Genomic DNA, 15,179 nt, shown 5'->3' on the forward strand with positions numbered 1-15,179 from the left:
ACCCTGGTGACCAGAAGCCTCTACAAACACAGCTCGAGTATGCGGGAACGAGGACTTTTTCTCAAATCTGCCGGACTACACCTCCCAGGTAACCTCTGATCCCGGAAGTCATGCCCACAGCCCGCCCCCCAGCGCCATCTTTGAAACGTTCAGAATAAGAGAAGGAACACATGGAGGGTGCGGGATCCCGGAGGAAAAGAAAAAAGAAAAAACAGGTTCCAAAAAGAGCCGAGAGCACCGGGAAGTTCCAGATGGAGTAGGCGCCGCATCCCGCCTCCCCCAGATGGAACCCTGGTGACCAGAAGCCTCTACAAACACAGCTCGAGTATGCGGGAACGAGGACTTTTTCTCAAAACCGCGCGGCCGCGTAAGCGGCCGCGCGACATCTCTCTATATACAAAGTGATCAATGAGAAGTAAACCACCCAATCTTTCTCCCTGAAAATCAGAGTTAAGTTTGGAGCATGGCCACAGCCCCAGAAACACAAGGACTTAATGCAGAAACCAGCAGCTTAGAGCAGAAAAGTGAACGGACGATGCGTTAACCCAGGCCATCATTTCTGCCCAGAGGGGAAAAGGGTGTTGCCCCATTCGCCCTCTCTTCTCTGGAAAGAAGGATGGCGGCCGCATGGGAGCCTTGTGGACAGCAGGTATGAGCCGGGGGTGTGGGGGCGACTAAAACCTCATGGGAAGGGGGGCGTTCCGGTCCGTCCTTCACGCCCTACCGAGGTCACCAGTTGCCCCCCACGAGCGGCTCTCCAGCACGGCCACAGCCCCAGAAGCACAAGGGCTTAATGCAGAACCCAGCAGCTTGGAGCAGAAAAGTGAAAGGACTATGCGTTAATCCAGGCAATCATTTCTGCCCAGAGGGGAAAGGGTGTTGCTCCCTTCCGCCCTCCTCCCTCTGGAAAGAAAGATGGCGGCCACATGGGAGCCTTGTGGACAGCAGGTATGAGCCGGGGGTGTGGGGGCGACTAAAACCTCATGGGAAGAGGGGCGTTCTGGTCCGTCCTTCACGCCCTACCGAGGTCACCAGTTGCCCCCCACGAGCGGCTCCCCAGCACGGCCACAGTCCCAGAAGCACAAGGACTTAATGCAGAACCCAGCAGCTTGGAGCAGAAAAGTGAAAGGACTATGCGTTAATCCAGGCCATCAAGTCTGCCGGAGGGGAAAGGGTGTTGCCCCATTCGCCCTCTCTTCTCTGGAAAGAAGGATGGCGGCCGCATGGGAGCCTTGTGGACAGCAGGTATGAGCCGGGGGTGTGGGGGCGACTAAAACCTCATGGGAAGGGGGGCGTTCCAGTCCGTCCTTCACGCCCTACCGAGGTCACCAGTCACCCCTCACGAGCGGCTCTCCAGCACGGCTACGGCCCCAGAAGCACAAGGACTTAATGCAGAACCCAGCAGCTTGGAGCAGAAAAGTGAATGGACTATGCGTTGATCCAGCCCATCAAGTCTGCTGGAGGGGAAAGGGTGTTGCCCCATTCGCCCTCTCCTCTCTGGAAAGAAAGATGGCGGCCACATGGGAGCCTTGTGGACAGCAGGTATGAGCCGGGAGTGTGGGGGCGACTAAAACCTCATGGGAAGGGGGGCGTTCCGGTCCGTCCTTCACGCCCTACCGAGGTCACCAGTTGCCCCCCACGAACGGCTCTCCAGCACGGCCACAGCCCCAGAAGCACAAGGGCTTAATGCAGAACCCAGCAGCTTGGAGCAGAAAAGTGAAAGGACTATGCATTAATCCAGGCAATCATTTCTGCCCAGAGGGGAAAGGGTGTTGCTCCCTTCCGCCCTCCTCCCTCTGGAAAGAAAGATGGCGGCCACATGGGGGCCTTGTGGACAGCAGATATGAGCCGGGGGTGTGGGGGCGACTAAAACCTCATGGGAAGGGGGGCGTTCTGGTCCGTCCTTCACGCCCTACCGAGGTCACCAGTTGCCCCCCACGAGCGGCTCTCCAGCACAGCCACGGCCCCAGAAGCACAAGGACTTAATGCAGAACCCAGCAGCTTGGAGCAGAAAAGTGAACGGACTCTGCATTGATCCAGGCCATCAAGTCTGCCGGAGGGGAAAGGGTGTTGCCCCATTCGCCCTCTCCTCTCTGGAAAGAAAGATGGCGGCCACATGGGAGCCTTGTGGACAGCAGGTATGAGCCGGGAGTGTGGGGGCGACTAAAACCTCATGGGAAGGGGGGCGTTTCGGTCCGCCCTTCACGCCCTACCGAGGCCACCAGTTGCCCCCACGAGCGGCTCTCCAGCACGGCCACAGCCCCAGAAGCACAATGACCTAATGCAGAACCCAGCAGCTTGGAGCAGAAAAGTGAAAGGACTATGCGTTGATCCAGGCAATCATTTCTGCCCAGAGGGGAAAGGGTGTTGCTCCCTTCCGCCCTCCTCCCTCTGGAAAGAAAGATGGCGGCCACATGGGAGCCTTGTGGACAGCAGGTATGAGCTGGGGGTGTGGGGGCGACTAAAACCTCATGGGAAGGGGGGCGTTCTGGTCCGTCCTTCACGCCCTACTGAGGTCACCAGTTGCCCCCCGCGAGCGGCTCTCCAGCACGGCCACGGCCCCAGAAGCACAAGGACTTAATGCAGAACCCAGCAGCTTGGAGCAGAAAAGTGAACGGACTCTGCATTGATCCAGGCCATCAAGTCTGCCGGAGGGGAAAGGGTGTTGCCCCATTCGCCCTCTCCTCTTTGGAAAGAAAGATGGCGGCCACATGGGAGCCTTGTGGACAGCAGGTATGAGCCGGGAGTGTGGGGGCGACTAAAACCTCATGGGAAGGGGGGCGTTTCGGTCCGCCCTTCATGCCCTACCGAGGCCACCTGGCTGCCCCCCGCGAGCGGCTCTCCAGCACGGCCAGGACTCCAGAACACAGAAACCAATTTCTTAACTATCTGACTTTCAGTAGAAATACTTCCAGGGTCAATAGGTAAAAGAGCAGAAATCCAAAACCAACATTTAATTCTTGAACCCAGCCGTAGAAAGCAAATCAGTTCACAATGCTTTTTCAGCATGTCTGATTTGGGGGGGGGGGGTAAACTCTAAATAATAGTGGTGAATCTTTTATTGAAACAATGAATCTAATCAAAGCAGATAGAGTGTTAACTAGAATTCATCTGCTTCACAGGGACGGAGAGGGGTGGGGGGTGGAGTTTTATTGGGGTTCTTCATGGTAAAAAATAAGTATTGGTAAAGGGAAATGTGTTTGATATTTGCATGACTGAGACATAAACCTGAAAGCTTTGTAACCTTTCCCACAGTGATTCAATAAATAAATTAAAAAAAAAAAAAAAAAAAAAAAAAAAAAGAAAAAAGACCTGAGCTGACTGTGATTGGTACTTAATTCCTTTCCCAGGAATTCAAAGCACTGCAGAAAACATCAGATAAAGCATGGTCACAAAGCCTCGCCTGGGGCATGGAGGAACAACTCCTTGGCTTCAAACAGCATTTCTCAACAGGGGGCCATATGACCCATGAGATCCCCCAGGATAGTTCACTAGAGGTCATAGGTGAAAGTCCTATAAGTGGAGGGCCATGGCATGAGACTGGGGGGGGTGGGGGAAACTGGGAGAACATGGACACTACAGGAAGGGCACTACAGGTAGGAAGAGAGCCACAGTGAAAAGAAGGCTAAGAAACACTGGTTTAGGGGCTGACCATGGTAGGACGTTTGCCTTGCATGCAACTGACCTGGGTTTGATCCCTGGCAGCTCATATGGTTCCCTGAGCCTCAACAGTAGTAACCCCTGAGTGCAGGGCCAGGAGTAAAACCTGAGCGTAATTGAGTGTGGCCCAAAAGTATGGAGAAAAAGACCCAGAGAGAGAGAAAGAGAAAGTTCTCTCTTAGCATCTCTGCTATTGAAGTCTGGCACACTGCTGTCTGTGATACCTGGCACTACAACTAAGGGATGCTCAAACATTGCAGCCAGGAACTGTGATCTCTGCTGAGCACCAGAGTGTGCTTGAACACCACAACCAAAGAATACTACTCCTTGGGGCGAGTGCTTACCTTGCACATGACTGAACTGGCTTAGACCCCTGGCCTCCCATATGTCCCATGAGCCGCCCAGGAGAGATTCCTGAGTCCAGAGCCAGCCAGGAGTAAGCCCTGAGTACTGCGGAGTGTAGACCCCACCTCCCAAAAAATGACTACACCTTTTTGAGGCAGTCTAGGATCCCAGCATGCCATATGGTCCTCAGAACACTGCCAGGAATAATATCTGAGTACAGAGCCAGGTGAGCATTTCTGGGTGTGTCCTAACACCCTCCCCCCAAAAGAGAGCACGATTCCTGGCTATACTGTGTGCAAGACCACAACTAAAGGATTGTGACTTTGGCAAGCACCACAATGGAAAATGTGTCAGCACCACAACAAGGTGTATGTGTGTATGCGTATGTGTCTTCCTATCATTGCAGCAACATCAACAACAATGATGGAACAAAGAATGTAATGGTTTTCTTTTAAAACAAAAACTGAAAACTAGGATAGAGCGCTAAAACAGGAAGTAAGTTATTGCCTTGCATGCAGCTGTGAAGGCCATGACCATGGCTGAATGCCTGGCACCACATATCGTCCCCTGAACACGAACAGGGTTACTCATGAGCACAGGAATAGCTCCTGAGCACTGCTGGGTGTGGCTGCAATATAAATTAAAAAGAAGGAGTGGAAGAAAGAGAAAGTGAGAGAGAAAGAAGACAGAAAGAACTAAAGAAAGAGCAAGCAAAAAAGCAACAAATCTCAAGAAGGAAGGAATAAGGAAAAGAACAGCAAGAAACCTGGTTCTTAACCACCAAACCTAAATAGAAAGCCCAATGTTATAGATCAGGTGAGGTGCCCCAAGAATTGAGATCCTGTCCATCCTTCTAGGGAGCTAATTTTTTAAAATTTTTATTAGTGAAACACTATGAGGTACAGTTGTAGACTTACAAACTTTTGTGCTTGGTTTTCAGTTATACAATGATCAAGTACCCATCCCTCCACCAGTGCCCATTCTCCACCACCACTGATCCCAGTATCCCTCCCACCTCCTATTCCCCCATCCCCCCTGCCTCTGTGGCAGGGCATTCCCTTTTGTTCTCTCTCTTCTTTTGGGTGCTGTGGTTTGCAAAAGAGGCATTGAGTGGCAATCATGTTCGGTCTATAGTCTACTTTAAGCATGCATCTCCCATCCTGGGACGATCCTCCCAACACCCTTATTTGGTGCTTAGGGAGCTAATTTGATGGGAAGGATGATATCAGACTTTGCCTGGTCCTGAGCCTTTCTCTCTCTGAAACAATGACAACTATAAATGACAGTCAATATCTCTTCTTGACTATGCACTGCTTAGTATTCTGTGAGATGCTTGTGTGGGTGGGTTGGTGGGGGCAGCCCAGCAGTGCTCAGAGCTTATTCTTGACTCTGTGTTCAGGGGTCACTCCTGATGATGTTCGGGGAACAATTTGTGGTGCAAGGATTTGAACTGGAGTTGGCAGTGAGCAACTCTGGACTGAGCTCCTGGACTAAGCTCCCTTTTCAGGGGTCCACACTGGTGATGCTTGGGGCTTGCTCCTGGCTCTGTGCTCAGGGGTGCCTCATGGTGGTGTTCAGAGGTTTAGATGAGGTGCTGGGGGGTGGGTGGGAATGATAGCACAGCGGGTAGGGCATTTGCCTTGCACGTGGCCGACCCGGGTTTGATTCTCAGCATCCCATATGGTCCCCCAAGCACAGCCAGGAGTAATTTCTGAGTGCATGAGCCAGGAATAACCCCTGTGCATCACCAGGTGTGACCCAAAAAGAAAAAAATAGATAAGCTGCTGGGGACCAAAACAGGGTTGGCCGTGTGCAAGGCAAGTGTTTTAACCCCTACCCTATGTCTCCTCTCTTCTGTTCTGTGATTATCATGCACTATCATGCTTCATCTTCACAATAACTCTCTCTGAGGCCCAGAATAATCAATGCAGATTGCAGAAGGTTGTGATAATGCCAGGGTTAGAGCCAGGGAGAACACAGGACCATCTTGCTGCCAAGCTATACTCACAATGCTGACTTTTTTTGTTCTGCTCTATTTCTCTCGAGCCTGCGTGGAGAAAACGCTCCCGAGTTCCAGCATAAGGACTTTGTCTTTGCTGGATTCAGGAAAAAGCTGGAGATGAAATAGGTCTGGATGCTAGATATGAGTGCAACCTGGCGGGTGAGACTCAGGAGGTTCCAGAGGATCAAATAACCTGAGGGACCAAGATGGGATGGCGCCAGGCCAACAGAAAGTCTAGAAATAGGCCTGCTCTCACAACTGGCACTTTATTTTAGTTTTAATTTATTTTTCCATTTTTTGTTTTTTGAGTTACACCCAGTGGAGCTCAGGAGCTATTTCCAGCTCAGTGCTGCAGTACTTTTTTGCTTTTTTTTCTTTTTGGGTCATACCCGGTGATGCACAGCGGTTACTCCTTGCTCTGCATTCAGGTATTACCCCTAATGGTGCTCAGGGGACCATATGGGATGCTGGGAATCGAACCCAGGTCGACCTCATGCAAGGCAAATGCCCTACCCGCTGTGCTATTACTCCAGCCCCTGGCAGTGCTGTTGGGACATTGCAGTGCCAGGGATTGAACCTGCGCCTCCTTCATGTAAAGCCTGTGCTCAGTTGAGCTTTTTTTTGAGGAAGAATGAATCATACTTGGCAATGTTCAGGGCTTACTTATGGCCCTGTGCTCAGGAATTATTCCTTTTGGTGCTTAGGTAACCATATGGGAAGCTGGGGATCGAACCCAGGCCTGCCATATGCAAGACAAACACCCTACCTGCTGCACTATTACTCCAGCCCCCACCATTGAATTATTTCGACAAGTCCACAAATAGAACTTCTTTTGTTTTGTTTTGTTTTGGTGGGGGGGAGGGCAGCACACCCAGCGATGGTCAGAGTTTCCTCCTGGCTTTGTATTCAAGAGTTACTCCTGGCAGTGAATAGGGGACCATATGGGATGTCGGGGATTGAACTCATGTTGGCCACATGCAGGGCAAGTGCCCTACTGGCTATACTATCGCTCTGGCCCCACAAATGGAACCTTTTAAAGAGTGGTATTTTATTTATTATTTTGTGTTTTTGGGGAGGGTTAAGGCGCATCCAGTAGTTTTAACGGCCTACTCTTGGCTCTGTGCTCAGGGATCATTCCTGGTAGTGCTTGAGAGATCATATATGGTGCTGAGATTCAAACCAGGGTTGCAGCAGCTCAGCTGCATTCTAAGCAAGCACCTTAATCCCTGTACTAACTCTCCAGTTCCAGAGCTATGTTAGAAGACCTTCATGTACCATTTGAGAGATGACCTCTAGGGTCTTTTCCAATTCTCCATTCCTAACAAAAATGAGTAACCAAAAAAAAAAAAACCAACAACGATTATACAGTCACCCTTTCTGATCATCATCTGCATTTTAAATCAGCTATGAAGATAATGAAGTTTTGGGCCTCCAGATAAAGACAGCTGATTTGTGGATCAGAAGGTAGCTTTGAAATGTGCAGATCTTCCACTATGAAGAAAATGCTCAGATTTGACTATACCTGGGGTAGGGATAATGATGTCCTGTAATGTGAACAGGAGAATGTTCCTGATATCATTCTACTTTCAGAATGATGATGTTGTAGAGTTAGTGCAGCTTGCCTTGCCTGCGGCCGATCTGGGTTCAATCTCCAGCACCACATATGGTTCCCCTGAATCCCGCCGGAAGTGATCCCTGAATGCAGAGCCAGGAGCAAGCCCTCAGCGCTGCCAGGTGGAGTGACCTTCCCCCCTCCCCAAGCCCCAACCAAAAAAAAAAACCCACGAATGACAAGTGGCCTAAGTTTTCTCATTTCTAAAATGAGGTTGAGAATAATTTTGATAGGGACCAGAGTGATAATACAGTGGGTAGGATCCTTGCCTTGTTTGTACCTGACCCAGGTTTGATTCCTGGCACCCCATATGAGCTCTGCCAGGTGAACCCTGAGCACAGAGCCAGGAGCAAGCCCTGAGAACAACTGGGTGTAGCCCCCAAGCCAAAAAAGATCTATAGGATTTGGGAAGATTTTATTTTATTTTTTGTTTTTTGGGTGCTTGGGGGACCATGTAGGTTGCTGGGGATAGAACCCGGGTCAGCTGCATGCAAGGCAAATAACCTACCTGCTGTACTATCTCTCCAGCCCCTTGGGGGAGATTGAAATGAAATAACATATGAAATGCACTTTATGTACAACCATATATATAATGTATTTTATTCAATTTCCCTGATAAAAAGAGGAATGGGAAGGAGAAAATGTTAGAACATTTAGGTTTTTCCCTTCTAGCTTAAAAAAAGCAAAGCAGAATTGAGCTGGTTCTTCTTTTTAAATTATTCAGTACTGAAGTAATTTGACCACAAAGCCACTTGAAAATTACTGAAATAACTAAATAAAATTTTTGAATCATTTCAAATTACAGTCTTCAGGACATTTGATTCAATCAACAGATGAGTGGCTAAATATCCTGGTTTGCTAAGCTTGAGATTGTTATTGATTTTCTCAAGCATTCTATATGCTGGAGAGCATGAATGGATATAGTTCAATTCATCAAAAGCAAAATTTGTACAATTTCAAGTGGAACATTCCTTTTATTCTGTTCTAATGCATTATTCATGTAGATATATTGGAAAAGATGGGAGTGGGTAAAATGGAAAGAGAGCAAATAAAGTTGAAGGTTGAATATAATTGATTTTACAACATCCCTGAATTTTCAGAAAGGCAAGTACTTCTATTTTTTTTTTTTAGTTTTGATTCTTGGAGGGCCACACCTGGCTGTGCTCAGACTTAGTCCTGGATCTGTGCTCAATGATCACTCCTGGCTATGCTTCAAGGACTGTATGTGGTGCTGGATATTGAACCTGGGTTAACTGTGTGCAAAGCAAGCACCCTACCCATTGCACTATCTCTCTAAACCCAAAGAAGGTGCTTTACTAATAATTTTAAAAACCTACCCCAAAATCGGGCTGGAGTGATAGCACGCCTTGCATGCAGCTGACCTGGCTTACCTGGGTTCGATTCCTCTACCCCTCTCAGAGAGCTTGGCAAGCTACCGAGAGTATCTCGCCCACACGGCAAAGCCTGGCAAGCTACCCGTGACATATTTGATATGCCAAACACAGTAACAACAAGTCTCACAATGGAAACATTACTGAGTCCATTCGAGCAAATTGATGAACATCGGGAGGACAGTGCTACAGTGCTACCCAAAAATCACTACTGTTGAAGTTTATAATCATACTTTTCTTATTCATTTTTTTTGGTGCTGGAGATGGAATCCAGGCTCTCAGATATGTGAGGCATGTTCTCTGGAACTAAACAAGATCCATTGCCCAACAACTAAACTTTCTTTTCATGAAATTCATTGAACAGTACTGGAGAAGTTGCCAAGGTTTCTGGAAATGAATTCCTCATAATATTACTACAACGTTTCTTATAGAACAGGATTGTCTTAGTGCAGAAGGAATGTTTTACTCCAAAGCAGATGGGATTCTATTCTGGTTTCTTTTTTTTTTCTTATTATTACTGTGTTTTGGGCCACACTTGGCTATGCTCAGGGCTTACTCATGGGTCTCTGCTCAGAAACACTCCTGGTGGGCCCAGGGGACCCTATAAGGTGCTAGGGATCAAACCTGGGTCAAATGCCCTAGCTGCTGTACCATCTCTCCAGTCCTGTTTCTGGTTCTCAACAAGGTGGTGTCATTTCCTAGTCTTTGGGCAGGAAAAAACAGAGACTCCTTTCTGACATTAGAGACTCGACCACATGTAATTGAAGCATCATGATACGATGTCATCCACCCAGCAGTTTGGAGGAATATATTGCAAGACTTGGAAACTACAAGTCAAAGTAACGGATAACCACAGTGCTGAGGGATTGCTTCTAAAACTGTCTATGATAAGATAAGATTGCACTGAGGTGTCATTTCCAGGGGCTTGGCTGAGTAGTAGTAATGGTAATAACAACAATAGCAGCAGTCACTGCTGCCACCACTGCAAGAATAACATAGTCATCAAGGAGCTACTTTTTGTCAGACCACAGCTGCCAAATTTAATACATATTAAATTATATTAATACTATATATATATATTTGGGTGAGTCTCTCTAGTGGTGTTTGAGAACCAGAAGCCACATATATATCTTTAAATATATGATATATATCAAATATATATTGATATAATATGTAAGAAAAAATAAATATTTTAATATAGAATTGCCATTTTGGGGAGGGGCCACACCTGGCAGTGCTCAGGGCTTACCCCTGGTGGGACTTGGTGGACCATATCGGATGCTGAGGATTGATTGCAGTTTGGCTGTGTGCGAGGCAAGTGTACTACCTGTTGTACTATTGTTCCAACCTTATAGAATGTGCCATTTTAGTTTTATAAAGTTGTTCACAATAATTTATTACATTCAATATTTCAACACCATCTCACCACCATTACACCTTCCCACCACCACCCAAGCTTGCCCCAAAGGCACATGCTAAATAATTTAGTTTGTATTGCCTGTTATTAATAATCAATTTAAAATGATCAAAAAAGGTTTCCTTAGAGGAAAGTATGTGAAAATTGTTGTATCTCACCTTGGAATCTTTAAGCCCCTGTTGTAACATGTTGTTACAGGTTGGACCTTGTATGTGCATATATATATATATATATATATATATATATATATATACACCCCTTCTCAGAAAGCCCGGCAAGCTACCAAGAGTATCTCACCCACACGGCAAAGTCTGGCAAGCTACCCATGATGTATTCAATATGCCAAATACAGTAACAAGTCTCACAATGTTACTGGGCCTGCTTGAGCAAATCGATGAACAACGGGAGAACAGTGACAGTGACACAGTGACAGTGATGTATATACATACACATATATAAGCAATCTTTGTGATCAAGATTGGTTGCCTTATACCTTAACACCCCATCAAATATGGTGTGCTACTTTTGCTATATCAGTGGATGAGATGTTGCTCCAGAAATTTCAAAATTTTAAATAGGGTGCTAGAGCTGGAGTTAAGTTTTTTTGGGGGGTCACACCCAGTGATACTGAGGGGTTACTCCTGGCTCTGCACTCAGGAATTACTCCTGGCGGTGCTTGGGGGAACATATGGGATGATGGGAATTGAACCTGGGTCGGCTGCGTGCAAGGCAAATTCCCTACCTGCTGTGCTATTGCTCCAGCCCCTAAATCCTGGTTTTGTGTCTAACTAGCTGAATAGCCTCAAGTAAGTTACCTAAACCTGGCAATGGAGAGAGTTCAATAGTTTGGAGTGCCCTGAGCACTGCAGAGGGAAACCAGGGAACAGTCCCAAGCAGTGCTGGGTATAGCCTCCCCAAAACAAATTACCCAGATTTGTCAAAGCTCAACCTCCTCATCAGTGAAAGGTACCCATTCATTTTTTCACAATTTTGCTTTATAAGGATTAGATCACACATCTTATATAACTTTTTTATTCAAAAGATGGTACAATCCAGGGTGACTTCATCCAGGTACCTCAGAGGGGGTTAGTGTGTCCCTCCACCTGCCCCAAAAAACTGTGGCAGCATCAAATCTCCAGAACCCAATCGCTGCCATGCTCATGACTGATTTTCACAGGCTCAGGACAAGCCCCTCACGCATGAGAATGAATCTGCCAAAAAACAGAGATATGTGGGTTTTGTGACTGAAATCTCCAGGCTCGCACAGAGTCAGGAATGCACTCCCTCCTCCCATCTCGCTGTGCTTCCGGGTCCCTGGCACTGCCACAAGTAATTCCTGAGTGCACGAGCCAGGAGTAACCCCTGTGCATTGCTGGGTGTGACCCAAAAAGCAAAAAAAAAAAAGCCCCCCAAACCAGGATTTAAACTTTAGGCTTATTTCAAGGCTAACCTCCATTTCCACATAATATGAGCACAGTGGTGTGGATGAATAGATGTTTTCCAGTGTGCAGGCATAAAGACAGTGGGAGAGATGTACAGCAGGTTTCCTCAGATTTGCTGATGACAACAAGCTCTTCCTAAGGGTAGAAGTGAGGCTCCAGGCTGATCTCAAAATGAGAGAAGTGAAGTGTGTGAATATAAGCATGATGTAAGTTTGAAGCGGTGGATATGAAGGAATAATACTAATGCTATTTTAAAAAGTTATGGCTCCAATAAACCTAGGAGCATTTAGTGATGTTCTTTGATAGTAGAATCTTTTTGGGATGTTCTTTTCAGGAGAAGAAACTGAAACAAAATATCAATTACAAAATTTCAAATATAGAAAGTTTAAAGAAAGAGAAATTCTATAAAAGTAGAAGTAGCACAAATAATAGCTGGGCAAATATTATGACAACAACATATCTTATTTTTATAATGTGCTGACTTTCTTTTTTGTGCTTTCTTAATACACTTAAAATAGTCCTTTCAAAGTAAAGGTAAAGAACAGACATTGTTCTAGCAGAGTTAAGAATCAAGAAAACTATAAAGGATAATGGAATCTTGAGAAACAAAACCACCAATGGCATGCTAACCTTTAATATCATATACTTAAAGAGTGACTGTTCAGAAAAATAAACTAGGGGGCCAGAGTGATAGTACAGTGGGGAAGGCACTGGCCACGCACGCAGTCCACCAGAGTTCAATCCTTGGTATCCCGTATGGTCCCTCAAGCACTGCCAGGAGTAATTCCCTTTTTTTCCTGTCATTTTAGGTCTCACCCGGCAATGCTCAGGGGTAACTCCTGGCTCTGCACTCAGGAATTACTCCTGCTGGTACTCGGGGGATCATATGGGATGCAGGAGATTGAACTCAGATTGGCTGCATGCAAAGCAGATTCCCTACCCGCTGTACTATCACTCCGGCCCCCAGGAGTAATTTTTGAGTGCAGAGCCAGTAGTAACTCCTAAGTACTTCTGGGTGTTGCCCAAAAACAAAGCAAATAAACAAAAAAGGCACTAGGTTAGGAAAAAGGTCACAGAATGATGGTGCAAGTGGTGTCGGAAGATGGGAATGAAAAACAGGGCAAAGGGGCCAATGAGATAATGTAGAGGTCAAGGCAATTTCCTTGCACGCTGCGAACCCCAGTTTAATCCTGAGCACTGCATATGGGCACCACGGAGGTATCATGTTAGGACAGCTTCTAAGCACCACTGGAAACATACACCTGCCCCCACCACCATAAATAAACTTTAAAAAATGCATTACTAAAAGGTTTTAATTATTTTTTGCAGGGGGGGTGTAACACTGGGTGATGGTCAGGGTTTACTTCTGTCTGGCTCTGCACTCAGGAATCGCTCCCGATGTTGTTCAGGGGACCATATGGGATGCTGGGATCAAACTCAGGTCGTTTGTGTAAAAGGTAAGTGCCCTACCCATTGTACTATCACTCCAGGCCCTGTTAAAAGGGTTTTTAAAAAGTATTCTGTTTTGGTGGGCACAGCTGGTGATGCTCAGGGGTTACTCCTAGATCTGCACCCACAATTATTCTGGTGGTGCTCAGGGGACCATATAGGATGGGATGCCAAGGATTGAACCCGAGTCCGCTGCGTGCAAGGCAAGTGCCCTACATATTGTACTCCTCTCCAGTCACAGCTTAAAAGCTTTTATTTAAATAAAATTAGGTGAAAATTAGGGCCATTCTAGCTGAAGAAAATGAAGACAAAAATAAAACTCGAGGGGCTGGAGCAATAGCACAGCGGGTAGGGCGTTTGCCTTGCACGCAGCCGACCTAGGTTCGATTCCCAGCATCCCATATGGTCCCCCAAGCACCGCCAGGAGTAATTCCTGAGTGCATGAACCAGGAGTAACTCCTGTGCATCGCCGGATGTGACCCAAAAAGCAAAATAATAATAATAATAATAATAATAATAATAATAAAAACACGAAAGGGTTGCAATACTAGTGGTAGTAAAAATGACAACACTCCCTTATGCCAATCAATGTGTCTAAGTGTTCTTTCCATGTATTAACTCTTTTCATCCCCTCAACCCTATCAACTAGGGGCTGGCTTTTGCATTTTACAAGTGAATAAACTGAGATGCAGAGTCATTCACAGAGCAGGGATGATGTAGGCAGTCTGTCATAGTCTGGATTCTTAGCCATTCTACCACTCTGCCCCTTGAAAGTACACAGAATTTACTGTTGAGCTGGGTATCAAGACTGGCAATCTTCACAACACGCATCTGATTAGGGGTTAATATCAAAGATATATAAGGCACAGGTGGAACTTTACAAGAAAAAAAAAACCCCAATAAACGGGGAGAAGAGAGGAAAAGAAATTTCTGCAAAGAAATACAAATGGCCAAAAGGCATATGAAAAAAATGTTCTGCATCACTATTTATCAGGGAAATGCAAATCAAAGTAACAGTGAGATATCATCTCATGGCATAGAGCTTGGCACACACCAAAAAGGACAGTGCTGGCTTGGATACGGGGAGAATGGTTCTTTTCGTTCCCTGTTTGGAGGTTAACTGGCCAAGACTTTCTGGAAAACAATACAGACATTACTAAAAACTAGGAATTGACCTTCCATTTGACCCAGCAATCACACTTTTTAGAATATACTCTAAGGGTTCAAAAACAAAATGGAGAAAATAGGAGGTGCGATTCTGCCAGCAGGTCAACCTGTACCTGCGGGACAAGTGCATCAGCAGCCTGATGGTGCCTTCAGGCTTCTTGGTACCCCAAAATTGCCACTGTGTCTCTGGCCATACCCTAATAACTCGGAACCAAATTTCTCAAGAAATTAAACAGCCAAAAGTTAGGTATGTGGGAGTCACTCCTACAAACCAACTCCGGCTCAGTGATACAAGTTCATTTATCGGCCTTGCTTCAGAGACCGTAAATAAATCTCGAAAGAGATCAAAAACCGCAGTTAATCTTAGATCCACACAAGGGTAAATTGAAGGAGGGCAGGTCAGCCTGGTGCCCATCCAAGCAAAGCCCCTGGCAGCTGCTTGCTTCCACAATCCAAAATCACCGCCACACCCCATAGCCGACTCCATTGTCTAGGGATGGACCTCACCAAGATATAAATTGCTGAAAATTCTGGTATGCACGTTTTGTGACTGAAATCTCCAGGCAACTTAGGATGGTGATGGCTACCTCCACCCACCTTCCTGTACTTCTGGAGTCCTTGGGAGTCACATCCACACCCCAAAGCCTGCACCCAGTTAAAAGCTACTCCAGCCTTAACTTTCCTCTAAAAATAC

This window comes from Sorex fumeus, unplaced genomic scaffold (assembly GCF_029834395.1).
Source record: "Sorex fumeus unplaced genomic scaffold, SorFum_2.1 ptg000171l, whole genome shotgun sequence".
In the NCBI taxonomy this organism is placed as follows: Eukaryota; Metazoa; Chordata; class Mammalia; order Eulipotyphla; family Soricidae; genus Sorex; species Sorex fumeus.